The sequence below is a fragment of the Macaca nemestrina genome, chromosome 11 (genome assembly GCF_043159975.1).
Source record: "Macaca nemestrina isolate mMacNem1 chromosome 11, mMacNem.hap1, whole genome shotgun sequence".
In the NCBI taxonomy this organism is placed as follows: domain Eukaryota; kingdom Metazoa; phylum Chordata; class Mammalia; order Primates; family Cercopithecidae; genus Macaca; species Macaca nemestrina.
In genome coordinates this window covers 44,050,205-44,069,105 of record NC_092135.1, presented here as the reverse complement: position 1 = coordinate 44,069,105, position 18,901 = coordinate 44,050,205, and the positions used below count along the sequence as shown (strand labels likewise).

At 33.9% G+C, this 18,901-nt stretch overlaps 1 pseudogene; it reads right to left on the bottom strand.

Moving 5' to 3' along the window:
- The window catches only part of LOC139357284 (large ribosomal subunit protein uL22-like), a 51,678-nt pseudogene that overhangs the window by 19,276 nt on the left and 13,501 nt on the right, over positions 1 to 18,901 (bottom strand).

Genomic DNA, 18,901 nt, shown 5'->3' with positions numbered 1-18,901 from the left:
GAAGAATTTTATGAAATATGTTGCCAAGGACTAAAAAAGCCAAGTCCATAGAAAGACATATCAAGGTAATGGAATGGAATATCTCAATATGATAAAAATTTCAACTTTCACCATGCTAATATATATTCACTTATAAATTGAAAACTAATTACAGATGAGTTAAAGATATATTTTAAAATTTAAGTAGAATGCACAGATGAATTTTTCTATTATTTCAGGCTACAAAATAACTTTTTAAACACCATACCTAAATATATAATAAGCATAAAAAGAAATATTGACAAATTTGACATCTTTAAATTTAAGAACTTCTGTTCAATTGAAGTCAGGAATAAAGTGAAAGCACAAGCAATAAAGGGGTAATCATATTTATAACACATATAATTGAAAATAATTAATATGAAAATATTAAAAGAATGGCAAATAGGAATAAGAGAAACAACAAATTTTAAACCTGATAAAAGATATGAACAGGTATTTCTCAGACGAGGAAACACAAATGGCCAATAAACGTAGGAAAAAGTACCAAATTTCAGTAGCATTCAGGCAATTGCCAATTTTAACTACCATAAGAGATGATTATAAGTAAATTAGATTAGAAAATTATGAAATCTAACAATATCAAAGGTGACTTAGAAGATGTCTACAATATCTGCCATATAAATTATATGTATAAATAAATGTTTGCCTAACAAATACAATGCAAATTACAATCACACTGAGGAAAATTAACAATGCCAAATTAGATTTTTCTTTTCCTATGGAAATGAGTAGTTGGGAGAATGATGTTAACACTGGCAAAAATAGGCAAGCCAGTGGTGAAGCCAACTTTGTAGATAATTGTCATGTTAGATATTTTAAGTTTGGGTTGATATCATGACATATAAGAAAATATAAAGCAAAGGTCTTTGGAGACTCAGGTCTGACACTGATAGAGTGACCCATTTTAATGTCCTCAGTTTTGTTTTAATTGAGTTGCCATAGGTCCCATTCCTCTGCAGGATAGTGGCAGTCACCCATGTCCTTTCTGGATAGCATTCTCTTTCGCTTTCAAAAGTACCCCTTTTTGGATGAAAATTTATACTGTCACCCTGTATATGTTAAGTCTCTTTCAATCTTATCATGCCACATTTTGAAAAATGTTCATGGATCTTGAGGATTGATACAGGGGATCCTCAAATTATTTGACAGAATACCTGAAATTGATCATGAAAAAAGTATAATGCCATACCATTTTGAAATGAAATGCTCTAGGTGTGCTCAAAATCAGTACTTACCATGTTACTAGTTATTATCTGTGAGTCTTTTTTCTCTTGGCTAATAATTTATAATCACTTTTATAATTAGTTACTAACAAAGAGACAGTAGAAAGTTCTACCTTTTTTCATCAAGGGCAAAGTCTTGATGGAGTTCTATTGCCAGAATAGATGAATATTTCAGAATCCCAAGAGCATGTGCTACACATTTCATTTGTAAGAAACATAGCTACAATATGCATTCCAACATGTCATGGAATTTTGCAAAAACCTCCACATCCATTAACTATAGATTATTGTGTTGTAACATATGATTCCATATTTGCTGGTATGCACTATAAAGACTTTTATATTAAGCGGTCCCATTGATTAACATGGACAGGAGGAGAAGGAAATATTCTGACCGGACAGATTTCATCTTTTGAAGTCATGCGTATTTGGTCCAATTTTCAATGTCAAATGTAGACTATAATTTATTCAGACTTGGCTTTTGTTCTCTCCCACTCCCAACCTTAAAAACTACAGAGTAATATTATTTATTAGCATTCATCAAAGAGTATTTTTGGCAGCATTGAATCACAAAGACTGATATTGGCGTATATAAAACAATACACGTGCAAGCCTGCAAAGAAAGGAAATTTGAAGAGAATGTCCGTTATATAACTTAAGCTGTTTTTCCCTGGATCAAATAAAATTATAGAGGCGCCAAGCACAGTACTGTTGCTGAAGGCCATCATAAACCCTGGTGTTCATGAGGTTATATAGTCTTTTCACCATGAAAAAGAATTCCTTCTGTATTTAACTTGCCAAAGTACTGAGACAGCCTGGGAAAGAGAGAGGTTCTTCTTTCTTTATTTTTTTTTCTCTAAAATAAGAGTACCTACAAAACAAGGCATTTAAAGGTAGATGAGGTAAGACTGTAACACCTCTATGACCTTGTTCTGAAACCAGGTGTTTTTTTTCCTCCTATAGTAAATATGTATCACATGAGTGTAGTTGACTCTCTTGGTGTGTTTTAAAAACAGGGAGACCTATCTGTTACATCAATTTATTTTTCAAGTATCTTTATAAAAGTTAATATGTAAATGGTATGGGATGATTAGACAAATTGGCAAGCATCATGTCACTCATCCATTGCTTATGATTCAAAATCACACATTTCTACCCTTTTATGTGAAAAATAAAACTAATTTCAAAAATCACATAACTTGCTAACTTCATTATATAGAGACCTTTTAAAAAATAAGAATCCAGGAAAACTGAAAATTTGAGTCACACCTGGATTGATTTCCCATATAGAACACTCGCATATTCAGAAATATCTAAGTGTTTTACTAAACCTATCAGTCAAGGAGCCAGATATTTAACCAGTAAAGGGGTCTTATTTTCCTTTTTAATTGTGAGTTAGACTCCATATACATGCCGTCATAACAAAATGAGCATGATAAATTAAATCAGCTGGTTGTTCCATCTCTGATAAATTTCTTGGGCTGTTATGCTACTGTCAATTGCAAAATAGATTATAATTCTTTATTCAACCTGCTATTAAATTGATGTGGTGTCCTTCCCAGTATCACATCAGAGGGCATAGGATGTCAGTTTGTTCCATTATCGCTGATGCTAAGTTTGAACTTTTTGTTTATGTAGTCCATGAAATCTTCAATTCTTTTCTCTTTGTGTGTTAATATGCACTTTCTGGGGTGATCATTGAATCTGAGTATATGGTTCTTAGATAGACTATCTGAGAATAGCAACCATAGACAATTTTTACTTGAAGGAATCATATCCATATTTGTGGTAAGGGAATTACTTTCCATTACTCTTTCAATTTTTCCTTCTACTTTTATTAGCAGACTGTTTGTTAAGTAAAGTACCCCACCTGCTCCTGTTTTAATAATTTGTCTTTTAGAATACATAAGGACATATGGATCTGTCACTTAACCAATGTTTTATAATCCAATTCTGTCAATATTTATTTCATAGCAAATTGTTTATAATTTGAGCAATAAAAGAAGGTATCTTTCTATGTCCTTTTAACATGGCCTGATAGGCTTTTGAGCACTCCTTGAGTCTCTTTTTTCTTTTTTTTGAGACGGAGTTTCACTTTTGTTGCCCAGGTTGGAGTGCAATGGCACGATCTTGGCTCACCGCAACCTCCACCTCTGGGTTCAAGCGATTCTCCTGCCTCAGCCTCCCGAGTAGCTGGGATTACAGGCATGCGCCACCACGCCCAGCTAATTTTGTATTTTTAGTAGAGATGGAGTTTCTCTATGTTGGTCATCCTGGTCTCGAACTCCCAACCTCAGGTGATCTGCCCGGCCTCCCAAAGTGCTGGGATTACAGGCATGAGCCACTGTGCCCAGCCCACTCCTTTAGTTTCTAACATAAAAGACCTGACAACTAAGTTTCACAAAATGACCCTTGATTGAATCCTTGACTGAAGAACAAAGCAAAAGACAGCTACAAAAAGCATTATTGAGATAACTGGGAAAATTTAAATATTTACTATATATTAGATACTAGATGTTAACTTTCCTTATTGTGAAAGTTTTACTGCATTCATACAGGATAATGCTATTGTCTTAGGAGTTACATACTTAAATATTGAGAGGTAAAATATCACCACAACTTTAATTAACTCTCATATGCATCAACATAATATTACAAAAAGTTAACAATTGGTAAACCTGAGTGTATTTTCTGGAGTCGGAAATATTTCAAAGTTAAAATTGTTGTAAAAAATATAAACATTAGGACATGGTAATACATACCTGTAATCCTGGCTACTTGAGAGACTCAGTTGGAAGGATCACTTGAGCCCAGGAGTCAGCCTGGACAATATAGTCAGACCTTGCCTCATTAAAAAAAATTAAAAATAAATAAATAAATAAATAAATAAAAATTATACTTAGATAATGTTCAATGAGGATAATGCATATGTTTATCAGGCAAATGGAAAACTGTTGACAAATTTTAAATTGCTTTCACTACTGAGAACAAATAAAGACTTCAAGTTAAAGGAAATCCAGTTGCTTACTATAATGACACAGATTCAACTCTAATACAGCTGAAATCACATGCTTTATTGTGCAATTTCAGACCAAGAAATAAGCTAATAATCAGATGAAAGAAAAAAAGGTGTAAATAGGTTGAATTTTCAGGTAGTAAATCTGTGTATTAAAATTTACCTTTTTATTGTATATATATAAATACATAGCAATCCCTGCCATTGCATTATGTGTATATTTTCCTAACATATTAACTATATGTGCTAAATACAGTTCTAGTTTTTAAATGATCAGTATAAGATATGAAGAAGATACAGGTAGTTTACTTGAATATGTATATTATAAAAGAGGCTACGATATTTTATATAATATTGTGTTTCTTATAACAACATTAGAAGTGAAGGGCATAACATTTCCTTTAATGCAGATTTTGGTTAACTGGATTACAGTCAATTAAGGTCTTAGTATTTCTTTCACCCACATTCTGAAGGACTCCTGTGAAGGAAAAAAAATTTTATGATAGTTTAGCAAAATATTAATACTTTATTCTTTGTGAAAAGAAAAAATGGAAACGGAATTGACTTTTTCTGAAGTCATTACTGAGTCTTCTGTCTGAAGCTTCTGCAAAGAAAATGTTAAATAAATTATATAGTCACAGGTAGAAATTTGGAAAATTTAGATAGATAGCTACCCACACACACACACACACACACACACACACACACACAGACACACACACACGTGCTTATTTAATCCTCAAGAAACCCTAATTATGATGGAGTGTTATTACTATTTAGCAAATGAAAAGATTTGAATATGAGAAACAATTCAAATATGCTATTTTTAAAAGGTAAATTCATACAACTTTCAAGTCATATATGATGTCCTTTTAAAAAGACTTCTTAATTTGTCTGTAATAGAGAATATACTGTTTATCTAGATGACTAATCTACCTTCATCTGGCCAAAGGTGAGTAGGATAACACATTCATTGAACAGGAAGAGCAAGTGCTATAAAATACATTAAATGGTTGGAAATACATGAAGTAGGAACAATGAATTTATGAGCACTCATCATTACAATATTCACCACTTTAAAAGTGACCCCAGAAAATTATTTCTGGAATTTTAAGTCTTCCATTTCAGAAGCATTCATTAAATTAAATTATTTAAATTAATTATTGTAAAGATTGACTTTTTTAATTACAAAGGTTTATAATTAAGGAGGTAAAGACAACAGGTTAGCAGTGCATATTGGATGTGCTGGAAATGAGAATGCATATGAAAATGAAAAAATCTGACTAAACTGTGCATGTCAATAAGTGGCATATTATTAGCACTTTGAAAGCTTTCCTTTTAAAAATCCGACTAACTGTATTTAGACTTCTAAAGAAGGACATTTCCTCCTAGAATATTGCTGTGTTTTTTTTGTTGTTGTTTAGCTTTACTTTTCATTTCTTTTTTTGTTTCACTGGATGATTCTCGTATAAAGGGTACATCAGTGTTGTTAACCCATTTTTAATGTGTATTTGTTTAAGATTTCACAAAATATCTAAAGCCTTTACCTATGCATGTTTTAATAGGACCATCAGACATCATTGCCAAAATATATGATCCAGTAAATAATGAGTGGCAGTAAAGATCAGATACAAAGGAGTTAGTAATATAAATTCATGTTTTGACATATAGTGCAAAACGGGTTACTCACTGAGTCATAAAAATGAATTGAACATTTAAGCATTTGATTTTTATGTCATCCCATTATACATTATAGGAGTGCACATAGGGTCTGGAGGCATAAGTTATGCAGAATGTTTGACTCTTATTATTACATATATAGAATATATATAATTATGTATTATATCATATATCTAATTTATATTGGACTGATATTTGTGTAACTTTGCACATTATTAGTCAATAGTTAGAAATATGAGTTATATGAGTTTCCTAAAATTTGAAAATTATAATCCAAGAAAAACAATACCATAATAAAAACATGCGTTGTAAACACACTAAGAACTATAACAATTTATTGATTTTTAAAACAAGAAGACCAAAATATTTATTTAATCCAAAGGAGAAATTGTATCTCTTCAAAATAAGTTCAATGAATCACCTATTCCCTGGTAATAGGGATATAGATATAGATATTTTTCACAGTATCACTAGCATATATATGCTGTGGCATATATTTTATTGTACATGTTATTATATATCTATATATACATAGATTAGATATATTGGTGTTTCTGGTAAATATTCATCTTAGAATGTGATAAAGTCAATAATATAAAATTTTAAATAATTTAAGTATTTTACAACAATTAATTAGCTAAAATGATAATATCATGAGCTAACATTATCACAAATAAACTAAAAGAAGTAACAATACATGTCAGATGAGTTAATGTATATCCAAAACTAAAGTCATAACTAAACAGAAGCTTCAAGGTCTTATAGAAGGTCCTGCTGCTCCTAGAAGTGAAAAGAAACTGTGAAACACTGCCAAGTATTCTTTGAGAACTATTTTCCAAATGTTCTTTGTCTTTTCTCTGAGTTCTTAGTTTCTTGATTTCTAATTGCCAAAATGTCAGCGGGAAATGAAATATTGCTTCTTTACTAGCATACTAACTCAGCTGTATACTATCCAGTTCTTAGGAATATGTGTAAGGCATCATGGCAATGAATCAATATATATGCTTTTTGGGAAAAGAGGCTAAGAGATTAGGAACATTGATTGATAAAGCATGCATATTCCTTTGTGTGAGAACTTGAAAGATAGATTGGTGGCTTTTGGTGTTGGGACCTATGTATTTCAATGTACTTGCTAATGATGAGGAGAACCACATAAACAGGGAAGTGGTGAAATATTCTGACAACACTAAACTATTTTGGTTAGTTAACAACTAATGAGGTTTGGGAGATGCTCCAGATGGCTCTAATCATACTGGAGAATTGAGCAGTCCAGTGGCAGATGAAATTCATTTTTGATAAATGTACAGGAAGGAATATTGAAAAATTATAATCTAAACTCTCCATGTATACCATGAGGTTTTGAACTTGCAAATTCTCTGAGGGGTAAGACATTTACTACTAACATTGCTGGTTCAAAGAAGGTGTCCCCCAATGCACATCTTTTTGGAAACAGCTGAGTAGGTGCTTGGATGTGTTCAGAAAAAAGGTTTAAAAATGCAAATAATAGGGAAAGCTGTTCTGAGATAGATAAAGAACATTTTACACATTTCAGCAGGGTAGATTTCTTCTGAGTAACAAGTGAGAAGTGACAGAAATAAGAAAGTCACAGAAGCTTGTGGAAAGAGTGACTTATTCCTGAAATAAGATTGAAAGACAGGCTAACAAATAGAGAACATATTTACATATGCCCAAACCTGTTTGTACTATAAAGCTTTTCAATTTTAAGGAAGGTTAGAACCATGGAGAATTTGATCTCATTAACGGGGCAGCAACTGTGGGGTCCTGACAATTAATACATGAGTTTGAATATTTGGCACTTGAAAGTTAAAAATTCAAGGCTTAGCTTGGTTCAGGTACTGGGTTGTAGGTGATAAATCCTGAATGTGTATAGTCATGGTCTCTTTGTGATTTTTATACTCTAAGAAAAAAAGTGATTATATTAGCATATCAAAAGACTATGCTTCCAATTCTCCAATGCTTTGGTAAGTAATAGGCAGAAATTGCAGTGAAAATGTTAGATGAATACACAGAGATTGCCTTAAATTAAAGAATGTCAGTAATAAATGGATCTCTCTCACTCACTCTCTCTCTCTCTAGATATATGTATATACACACATACACACACACATAGTGTGAGCTATATACATACATACATACTTAAAAATTTGTTGTAAGTGAATAATTGAAGAAAATGTCTCACATAACTTGTTTTTGGCTCATACCCAATTAAACCGAGGGAAAACATTTTACAAATTCAAGGTTCATTGATAAAATTGACAGCTTTTTAGAAACTAAATGAAACCACTTACTTTGTTTTGTGGAAGGTAACATGAAAATGTACCATATTTTCTCAAGGGATTGCAACAACAGTCCTTTGATCTATTAAAGATAAGTGAAATGTTAGGATAAATATTTTGCACAATTTAATAATTCATGAGAAACTAGTCAAAAAGGCATGTTTTGCATAAGATAGAAATAAGGTTAGACCTAAGAATTATAAATCAGGAGATACTTTAAAGTGTACTATACATTTCATAGCTACTGAATATGATTCACTAATCTTTCCTTAAATATAACAAACCTAAAAACAATTATATAATATATTTATACTAATATATATTAGTATGTGTACTTATATAGCATAATTACATAATTATGAGTATATAACTACACTACAGTGTGTGTGTTATATCACTGTATGTGTCACTAGTTTTCATTAATAATAGACTTTGTTCTGAGTCTTCTTTCTGATATATGATTCATGAATGAAAAATCCAATTAAGTATAATTTTTGCTCTCCACTGGAGCAACACTTGGAATACAGTGTCTTGGTGCTGAAATAGTTCTCTTCTGAGAAGGACCTTTATTTGAGGAAGCAGAATTTAAAAAGGCCTGCTTTCTAACATCTTTTCATAATGGATGTACACCATGCGATCTATGATGATTCATGAAAGACTTTCTATTTTTTTAAAATTTTTTTAAATGAAAATGTGTATAAGCTTACAATCTGAACATTAGGGTGCAGACATACTAAGCAGTTCGGTGCATTATTTTAAGATATCTCCTTGATACGTTAGGGAAATTACTTAAGAATTTGTTTGGGTCTACATAACAGCATAACTACCTGAATGTGGATTTAGACATCTATGAATATTTCCAGAATGCTAGCAAGTTGAAAGCCGGCTGGTCAGTGGAAGAAGACGAAGTGAACCTGCAGTTGCTAAGACAGTAGCAATGAGAAAAGAATGAAATGAATGAAGCAGCGAGGAAGAAAAGGTCTACTAAATAACATTTCTTATCATAAGGGTGCCCTTAATGCCACATGTTCTCTCAAGATGTTGAATAGATGGCTACTTTGGGGAGGCCCTGAAAGCGTACGGGAAGAAGGCATCTGGAACCGTGATTGACTCCTTCTGCATATATCTGCATTGCCTTCTGGCCTTCAGCATTCCTAGAACTCAACTCTTCCTAGTAATAAATCTCTTCCAGTATGCTACACTGAAAATGCGCTGTTCAAAACATGCTGTTTCTCTTTTAGTGAAGAGTTTGTATAAGTAAAGGTGAATAATATCGGTCAGTGGAGCTACAAACCAAAGTGATTCCATGTGTGTTTAGAGGCAATTCTCTGTTTCTGTGAAGGACTGCAACAGAGAAGACCTTGCAGCATCATTCAATAGCTCTCAAGTTCTTTAAGAAAGTTAAGCTTATTCCAAATTCTCTTGATTACTCCAAATTCCCTTGATTATTGGAATAGTGTTCATTTGGAGTTGTAATTTATTAAAAACAAAATAAAAAGCAACAGCCAAAAAAAAAAATCCTTGCAAAACAATGTTTCTAAGGAAGAGATATGCAAACCAGTGAGTAAAATAACCGCGATAGCATTTGTTCGAGAAGATTTACTTGTATCTCTTTCACATTATGTTTATCTGTAGATTCATCAACACACTTTCAGTAGCATGCTTAGTGTTTTAAGTGTTTTACTCTTTTTCTTAAAAATAACTTTCCTCTCAAGAGCCCTGGGTTCAGGAATACGAATAACAAAATGGCTGCTTGATCCACTCAATGAATCTTATTACCAGGGGAATAACCTCATTCTCTTATGTTGCCTGCCATAAAAGTGAGCAGAGAATCCTAGTTCAAGGGCACTTTAGCAAATTGTAGCCTGTTGCCTGAGAATGCATGGATAAATAAAATTTCTACTGTTCCCATAAAGTTAAACCATAGCTAAATAAATAGACTTAGTAGAATCAGAGAAAAAATTTTAAAAGCCTATTGAGATCGATTTTAGTATCTCACAGTGAAAGAGAATAAGAAATACAGTAACATCTTCAAAAATTATTGCTTCTTTGATTTGGATCTGCAGTAGCATTTTTATGTTGTTAGATTCTAAATTTTTAATTATGAAAAAGAACTCATCTATCCTCCATGAGGTCAGGGATTTTGTCTTTATTTTTCTTGACTCTATGGTCTCTAGCATCTAAATCAGCAGAAAGTATATCTTTAATTAACGAACTAATGTATGTGTGATGAATGAATTATTTTATTGAAGAAAATGTACAGAGTCTTTTCGATATCTGTGAAATGAAGGGGAAAATATCAGAGGAAGTCAGAAGTTTGAAAATGCAGATACGGTACGACTGCATCTTTCAAAAATGCAACATTTCATGAAGTCTATGTTATAGTATCCTGTCAACTTATATATTTTTTTCAGTGCCATCAGCCTTCATGTTTTTATGAAAGAGGATATTGAAGTTCCCTTATAATCTCTGGTTCCCAGAGATAAGAATATAGCCTGGAATACATTTGGTGCTGTCTTATTTTTTGAAATGAAATTGTCTCATCTCTTAATTTTCCTCATATTGTCTTTCTTGATTCTCCACCAAATTGCATGACCATGTATGTGACTCTTCTACCTCCCAATGAAAAGAGACCTTTCCCAAAGCTAAGTCCATGTCTATATTCCCTCTTTCTTATCAAATAATGGCTTTACTAACCATTAATAATTATTCTATAACTTATTAAAAGATGGTAAGGAAGATTTTATTCAAGGAACTACTGCAACGAGGTTTTGTAATAAGGGAGAGTGATCGGGTTCAACTCCAAATACAAGAAGGACAAATGGAGATTTGTAGCCAAGGAACAGAGTGGAAGTTAGTGGATAGAAATGTACTCAGAGGAATATACTCCCAGTGGAAGAAATCCCAAATTCATTATGCTCAAAATCAAGATTTATTCCTGTTTTTGCTCCGCATTCCAACTTTTACTTCTCTGTGCCATTTTTTTTCCTCTCATCTTTTCATCAATGACCGAAACATTGGATCTGCCATTGAATGGGTACAAGGATGATCCAATCAATTTGACATCCCTAATAACCACTCTCCATCATAGCTTTTACTTCCACTCTGCCAATTCATCTGGCCATCAGAAACTTTTACCTCATTATCATTTGTCAACATTCTGCCCTTTTAAATCAACTTTTATATTGCTGCCAGATATGTATCTATAATTACCCTGATTCTTTGTAGTGAGATGCCAATGAATATTATTCTCTCACCTAAACACGAAGCCTTCCCTATTTACTTTATAAAATTAATCAAGAAAGAAGGGAGAGGGAGAAAAGAAACTGAATCAAGTTTACAGTATGCTCAGCATTAATCATTAGGTCAGCTTGCTCCCTGACAGCTTCCTCATAGTTGCTTGCCTCTTGTATTGGAATAATGTAGACTCTAGATTACAGTTTCTCTTAACTGCTCTGTAGGTAACAACTTGAACATTATGAAACATTAAGTTTTCCGTTTAAGACGTTCTTTCAAGTCCTGTATACCAGTGAAACTACTGACATCAGATGGTCTGAAGGACCACACAGGAGGTGACTCACCAAACAATGAAATTTTCATATCCTAATGACTTCAGCCCCTTTACCCCAACCAATTAATGACCCTAATTTTCCATCTCCTCATTTTTCATGATTCCCTTAAAAAGCCCCAGCTTAGAACTCCTCAAGGAGATAGATTTGAGGGTCTTCTCCCATCTCCTTCCTTGACACTCTGAGATCATTAAACTCTTTCTTTGCTGCAAACCCTGCTGTCTTGGTGTATTGGATTGTTGCTCCAGTGAGTTGTCTTGTAACAACCACCTTCAATTATTTGCCCAAATCTAGAGACTTCAATTAAACTTCACCTCCCAGCATCCAAATGGTAGGATACTCATATTTATCTTCCATGTATGTTATTTCTGTAAGTGAGTGCAGAAAAAATCAGAAATTTGAGAATTAGGGACATATAAATTAGAAATTTAACTCTTCATGTACTAGTAGCCTTGGAAGATATAACCCCTCTTAACTTATTTTCTTATTGTAGAATGAAGATGTAATGCTAACTCTAAAACATTAGAGTAACAAAGTAAGATGAGGTATGCAAACACATAGCATGTATTAGGGTCATGCATGTTGGTGAGTTTCCCCAAGTAAACTCCCCTTTTGCACTGTTAACTTACCTAAGAACAAATAATTAATTATAATAGTGTCAGAAGAAGCTAGATTTGCATTCAGAGGACAGAATGTTTGAATCTGTCACTCACAAGCTTTGTGGAGAACTTCAGTTCATTTATTGGAATGGCAGTTTTCTCACCTGTAAAATAATCAATGGTGTGGTGAGGATTAAAATAAATACCCTATGTAGAAACACAAATGTGAGGCCTCTCCTGTAAAGAAGTAAGTAAATTGTTTTCAACTTTTTCCAAGTGATGAGTATAATAAAGAGATAGTGGGTTCTTGTAGAGATTTCTGAGTCAGTGATTGTCATTTTCATTGTGTTACTTCATTATTAAAAGCAATTTTTAGATCTATATATTGTCCCAGTTTAGGAATAAAAGAACTGACAAAACTGGAATAATTTATTATTTTATGGTTTTATTTTCTACGTTATAGTTGTGGAAATTCTTAAAAGCACCTTACCCTTTCTATTTCAAAAATAATCAATAAAGGTTAATGACTTCAATGTTAGTCTCTGATTTCCATTTCTCAGGGCAATAAAGTGTTAAAGGATATGTTTTTGTGAGTAAAATTATAAAAAAAAAATCCCTCACCATAAAAAGTATATTTTAGATCTAGTTTCCAAACTTATCATAACATATACGATAAGTGAATGAAATATTCAAATACAGCATTTCACTTCAGCCACTGACATTGTAGATAGTCAGGGTAGATAGATTTAATAAATTGTGCTGAAATACTAAAAAAGGGGAAAAAAGGAGGTTAATCATTATTCACATTTAGTTTTTCACATATTTAATTTGCCATAGATAAGTAAAATGTCTTTATTACAGGCATTTAGAGTAGATTAGTAAATTCATTGTTGATTTCATCCACATAGATTTGTGATATTTGGCACCTTTCATCTCCATGTGTTTTGAGATTGAGGCATGAGAGGCTCTCTGTGCCGGAGCTGTCTTTGTGCTGTAATCACATGGGTTTACTCTATTGGACTATGTGTACATTACTGCAATTGAACTAAAGTGGGTCTGTTTTTCACCAAGCATAGTTTAGTCATGCATCAATACATTTTTAATTAAAAGTGTGTGACAGGTACAATAGTGAAGCTCACCAAATAATTTTCTCAAACATTCCATTTCCTCAAAGATAGGTAATCAGAATCTTGTCTCTGTTAGTGAGAGAATATTTTTTATTAAGCTGTTTGATTAAATACCTAAAAACTTTATGCTCCATAGTTGCATTTTGTTCGTAAGTACTTTATCACAGAAACTTCATGTGGTTACATCAAAATAAAGCATTTGTTCTTGACAGAATTAAAATAGGTGACAAACAACCTAATGAGCCTTTCAAATTTATTTTTTATTGCTTATGGTAAAGAGCTGAGAAATCAGCAGCGATGTGAATAGTGGAATCAACTAGAACATGGCTGTTTCTGAAGGAGAAAAGTCAGAGTGAAAAGCTTAGAAGCAGAAGAATGAAGGGACCAACTCCAGGGTCTTATTGCAAGCTTTGCGAAAAACATGATAGCATTGTTGTGTTGAGATAGAAATCTTATAAAAAGACTAATCTCTCTAAATGATTTGTAAATATGAAAGTTGGGAGACAAGCAGAAACTACTTGAATTCTCTCCATGTCTTGCAATGCAAATTCCCGAAAAAACCAATAAGCTAAATAGGGTAGCAATTCTAGTTTTGCTGAAAAGACTAGGTCCAGTGGTTCAATCACTGATTAAACAAGCTGAGGGCCTTCATGAAAAAGGGACCCAGCTCTCTTTAGTGATCATGAATTTTAGAATCAATGTTTTTATAGTAGTATTTTATATTTTAAAAATCTATTAACTTCTACTAACAAAAACAATGTAAATTACACTTTCAAAACTGGAGGAGTAATATTTTACTGCAGTGGAATTCCACATGAATTAAGGAGAGAGATTTGGTATTTCGTTTGTGGAATGGCTTTGGGCCACATGCTAGAAATTAGCCATTTTTTCAGTAGCATTGCAAGATCCAATCAGGAAAGTCCTCTGAAAACATAGGAACTGAACAGAAAACAGAATGTTTTGGCGAGCTCAATAAAATTTTATTAACTAATTAGTGTCGGCTATGTGTTTAAAGATTGTCTGACCACTAAAATTATGTAGTACATTTCTCCGTAAAATTTTTAAGAAATAACTTTTTGTATAACCTGCATTATTGTATCATTACAAAGCTCATCACAGTAGGTTGGGGTGTTTCGATCAGTATTAATAAATAACATCATTGATAATATGTGTAAAGCAGATTTCTTTTGTTGAATTTTATTCTAATTCATTATATAAGACTAAAGATTAAAACATTAAATAAAATTAATATCAGGGTCTGGCACAGTGGTTCATGCCTGTGATTCCCAGCCCTTTGGGAGGCCAAGGCAGGTGGATCACTTGAGGTCAGGAGTTTAAGGCCAGCTTGGTCAACATGGCAAAACCCCAACTCTACTAAAAATACAAAAATTAGCCAGGCAATGTAGCTCACACTTGTACTCCCAGCTATTCGGGAAGCTGAGGCATGAGAATCGCTTGAACAGGGAAGTGGAAATAAATACATAAAATTAATATTATTAAAATTAATTGTATGGTGCCCATTCTCAAGAAACATATAATTTTGTTTGAGAAACAATTTTATAAATAATGCAACTGGAAAATACTATTGCATGTGACCAAGCAAAATCCATATTGATTTACTGAAAAGAACTAAGAATTTTAAGTTGGGACTGGGTGCAGTGGCTCATGCCTGTAATCCCAGCACTTTAGGAGGTCAAGGTAGGTGGATCACTTGAGGTTAGGAGTTCAAGATCAGTGTGGCCAACATGGTGAAGCACCGTTTTCACTAATAAATAAATAAGAATTTTAAGTTGGAAGACTTAGTGGTTATATTCTATATGTCTACCTACTGTCAGTAATATGGGCCATTACAAACTTATTGAGATTCAAAGTTTTGTATATAAATGAGGATACAATAAAAATTTTAGCACTAGGCAGGTGAATCACTTGAGGCCAGGAGTTCGAGACCAACCTGGTCGACATAGCAAAACCTTATCTCTACTAAAATACAAAAATTAGCTGGGCATGGTGGTGCATGCTTGTGATCCCAGCTACTTGGGAGGCTGAGGCAGGAGGACAAGTTGAACCCACGAGGCAGAGGTTGCAGTGAGCTGAGTTTGTGCCACTACACTTCAGTCTGAGTGAAAGAGCAAGACTCTGTCTCAAAACGTAATCAAACAAACGCTAGCAAATCTTACAGGATTGCTGAGAAAAGCTAAATAAATTTTATTTATTGTTTTATTAACTAGAACACTCTACATTCATGATTATTAGTTTATTCCTTCAAAAAATGTTATTAAGCACCTGATTTAGTGACACTTAAGCTGAGATTAGAAGAATGAGTAGGAAATCTTTCAACAAAGTGGACAAGAATGAGCATAAAAATACCAAGCAGAGAATATAATACATGAAAGGTCGTGACCTCTATATACTCCACTCCAGGGCAAGGAGTTGGGTATCAGCCCCGGAAGTTCTCTTTATGTGGTATTCTTTCCAGAGGTATGAAGCCCACCAACCTGCATGACTAAATATAACAGTACAAATGAAACTGGAAAGAGCTTTGCAATTTCTAGGAAGGGTAGCTTGGCTTTAGTGAGTTGTAATGACAAAGAGCTGGAAATAATGACAAAGACAAGGTGAAATAATTTAGGGCTCTTATAAGATTACTTTGAGAATGCTGAGAATATCCTAAGAGAAAGAAGAACATACTAAATGAGTTGGGAACAAAAACATCAGAGTGCGTTATTAAACAGATTATTTAGATCATTGTGTGGCAAATGGATTTGACAGGTCAACTTTCCGGGGAAGGACAATTGTAGTAGTTAACTTCAGAACAATGGAGTCCTTGGTTAGGGATGTGGAGATGGGACAAAACAGAAGTTGTCAATAAATGTTGAAAGCATGATAAATAGGATTTGACAGAAACAATGCATAGGAGTAATACATTAAACTAATTCATCCAAATGTCTGTTTATTATCTATTGTTTTTCAGTTGTTATGCAATATTAATTGAAGAAAGCTCCACTTAGACTAAAGTGCCCCTGATTCCTGGTTCCACAGAAAGCAGAAGAGGCTTTACTTTTAAATTATTATTTAGGTGTATTCTAACCTGTCTCAAAATGGCTTGAAGGATGGACTCAAGACACTTGTCCCTGTTTGGTCATTCAACCAAAAGAAAGTAAATATTTCAACTTACTGAAATGCAGAATATATTCGCAAATCATACACCTAATAATGGTCTGTTTTTCAGAATATGTAAATACAATCATCATCACTTAATGACAGGGATGCATCCTGAGAACTGTATTGTTAGTCCCTGAAAACATCAGAGTTTACTCATACAAACCTAGATGGCATAGCCTACTACACACACTAGTTTACATGGTATAGCCTTTTGCTGCTAGGCTACAAACCTGTACAGCATGTTACTGCACTGACTACTGTAGGCTATTGTAACACCATGGTAAGCCTCAGTGTATCTAAATATAGAAAAAGTACAGTATAAATATGGTATCATAATCTTATGGGAACACTGTTGTAGCATTGTCTATTGTTGACAGAAAAGTGGTTATATAGAGCAGGACTGTAACTCCTACAACTCAATGACATAAGGACATATAACCGAATTTAAAAATTCGCAAAGGACTTGAGTAGACATTTCTCCAAAGAAGATAAAAAAATTTCCAACAAACACACATAGAAATGCTCAACATGATTTAACATTAGGGAAATGGCAATAATTTGCATTAAATCCACAATGAGGTTGGACACAGTGACTCAAAGTTATAATCCCAGCACTTTCGGAAGTCAAAGCAGGAGGATGGTTTGAGGGCAGGAGTTCTGTTCAAGACAAGCCTGGGCAACATAGTGAGACTCCATCTCTACAAAAATTTTAAAAAGTAATCAGGTGTGGTGGGTAGCATATACCTACAGTCCCAGGTAATCAGGAGGCTGAGAAAGGAGGATCTCTTCAGGAGTTTGAGGCTGCAGTGAGCTATGATCATGCCAGTGCACTGTAGCCTGGGAGACGAAATGAGAGAGAGAGAGAGACAAAAGCAGACAGAGAGAGAGAGAGAGAGAGAGAGAGAGAGAGAGAGAGAAGGAAGGAAGGAAGGAAGGAAGGAAGGAAGGAAGGAAGGAAGGAAGGAAGGAAGGAAGGAAGGAAAGGAAGGAAGGAAGAAAAGAAGGAAGGAAGGGAAGCAAGGAAGAAAGGAATAAAGAAGGAAGGACGGAGGGAGGGAGGGAGAAGGCAAAGGAAGGGAGGGAGGGAGGGGTAATGATGGGAGGGAGGGAGGAAGGAAGGAAGGAAAGGAGGGAAGGAGGGAGGAAGAAAGAAAAGGAAAGAAGGAAAGAAGGAAATGAAGGAAGGAAGGAAGGAAGGAAAAAGCAAAGCAAAATCTAAAATACAATAAGATATCAATTAAAGATTTGATTATATATTGTAATTTTTTTTTTTTTTTTTTTTGAGACAGAATCTCGCTCCGTTGCCCAGGCTGGAGTGCAGTGAGTGGCATGATCTCGGCTCACTGAAAGCCCCGCCTCCTGGGTTCACGCCATTCTCCTGCCTCAGCCTCCCGAGTAGCTGGGACTACAGGCGTCCACCACCATGCCTGGCTAATTTTTTTGTATTTTTAGTAGAGACGGGGTTTCTCCATGTTAGCCAGTATGGTCTCGATCTCCTGACCTTGTGATCCACCCGCCTCGGCCTCCCAAAGTGCTGGGATTACAGGCTTGAGCCACTGCACCCGGCCGATTGTTTGCAATTTTAAAAATAGCAATAGTGGTAAAGATGTGAAGAAATTAGAACCCCAGTACATTGCTGACTGTAATACAAAATGATTCGGTCACTATGGAAAACTGGTAAAGTTAAAAATAGAATTACTCATACAACCCCATAATTTCACTCCTATGAATTTACACAGATAAACTGAAAGCAGGTACTAAACACGTACACACATGCTCACAGCATCACTATGGACAAAAGCCAAAAGGTAGAAACAGTCCAAATGTCTATCAATAAAAATAAATTGGTGTATATGCATATAATGAAACATTATTCAGCCATAAAAATATACAGTGCTGATACAGGCCACAACATGAAGAAACTTCCAAAACATTTGCTAAGTAAAAGAAACCAGACACAAAAGCTCATATATCATATTACTGAATTTATATGAAATATCCAGAATTGGTAAATCCATAGAAACATAAAGCAGATTTATAAGTTACCAAGAGTTTAAGGGAAGGAGGAATGGGGGAAAATCTTCTTAATGAGTAAAAATTTTACTTTGGAGTGATGAAAATGTTTTGGAAGTAGATAGAAGTGGTAGATACAAAACACTGTGAGTATACTAAATACCACGAAATTA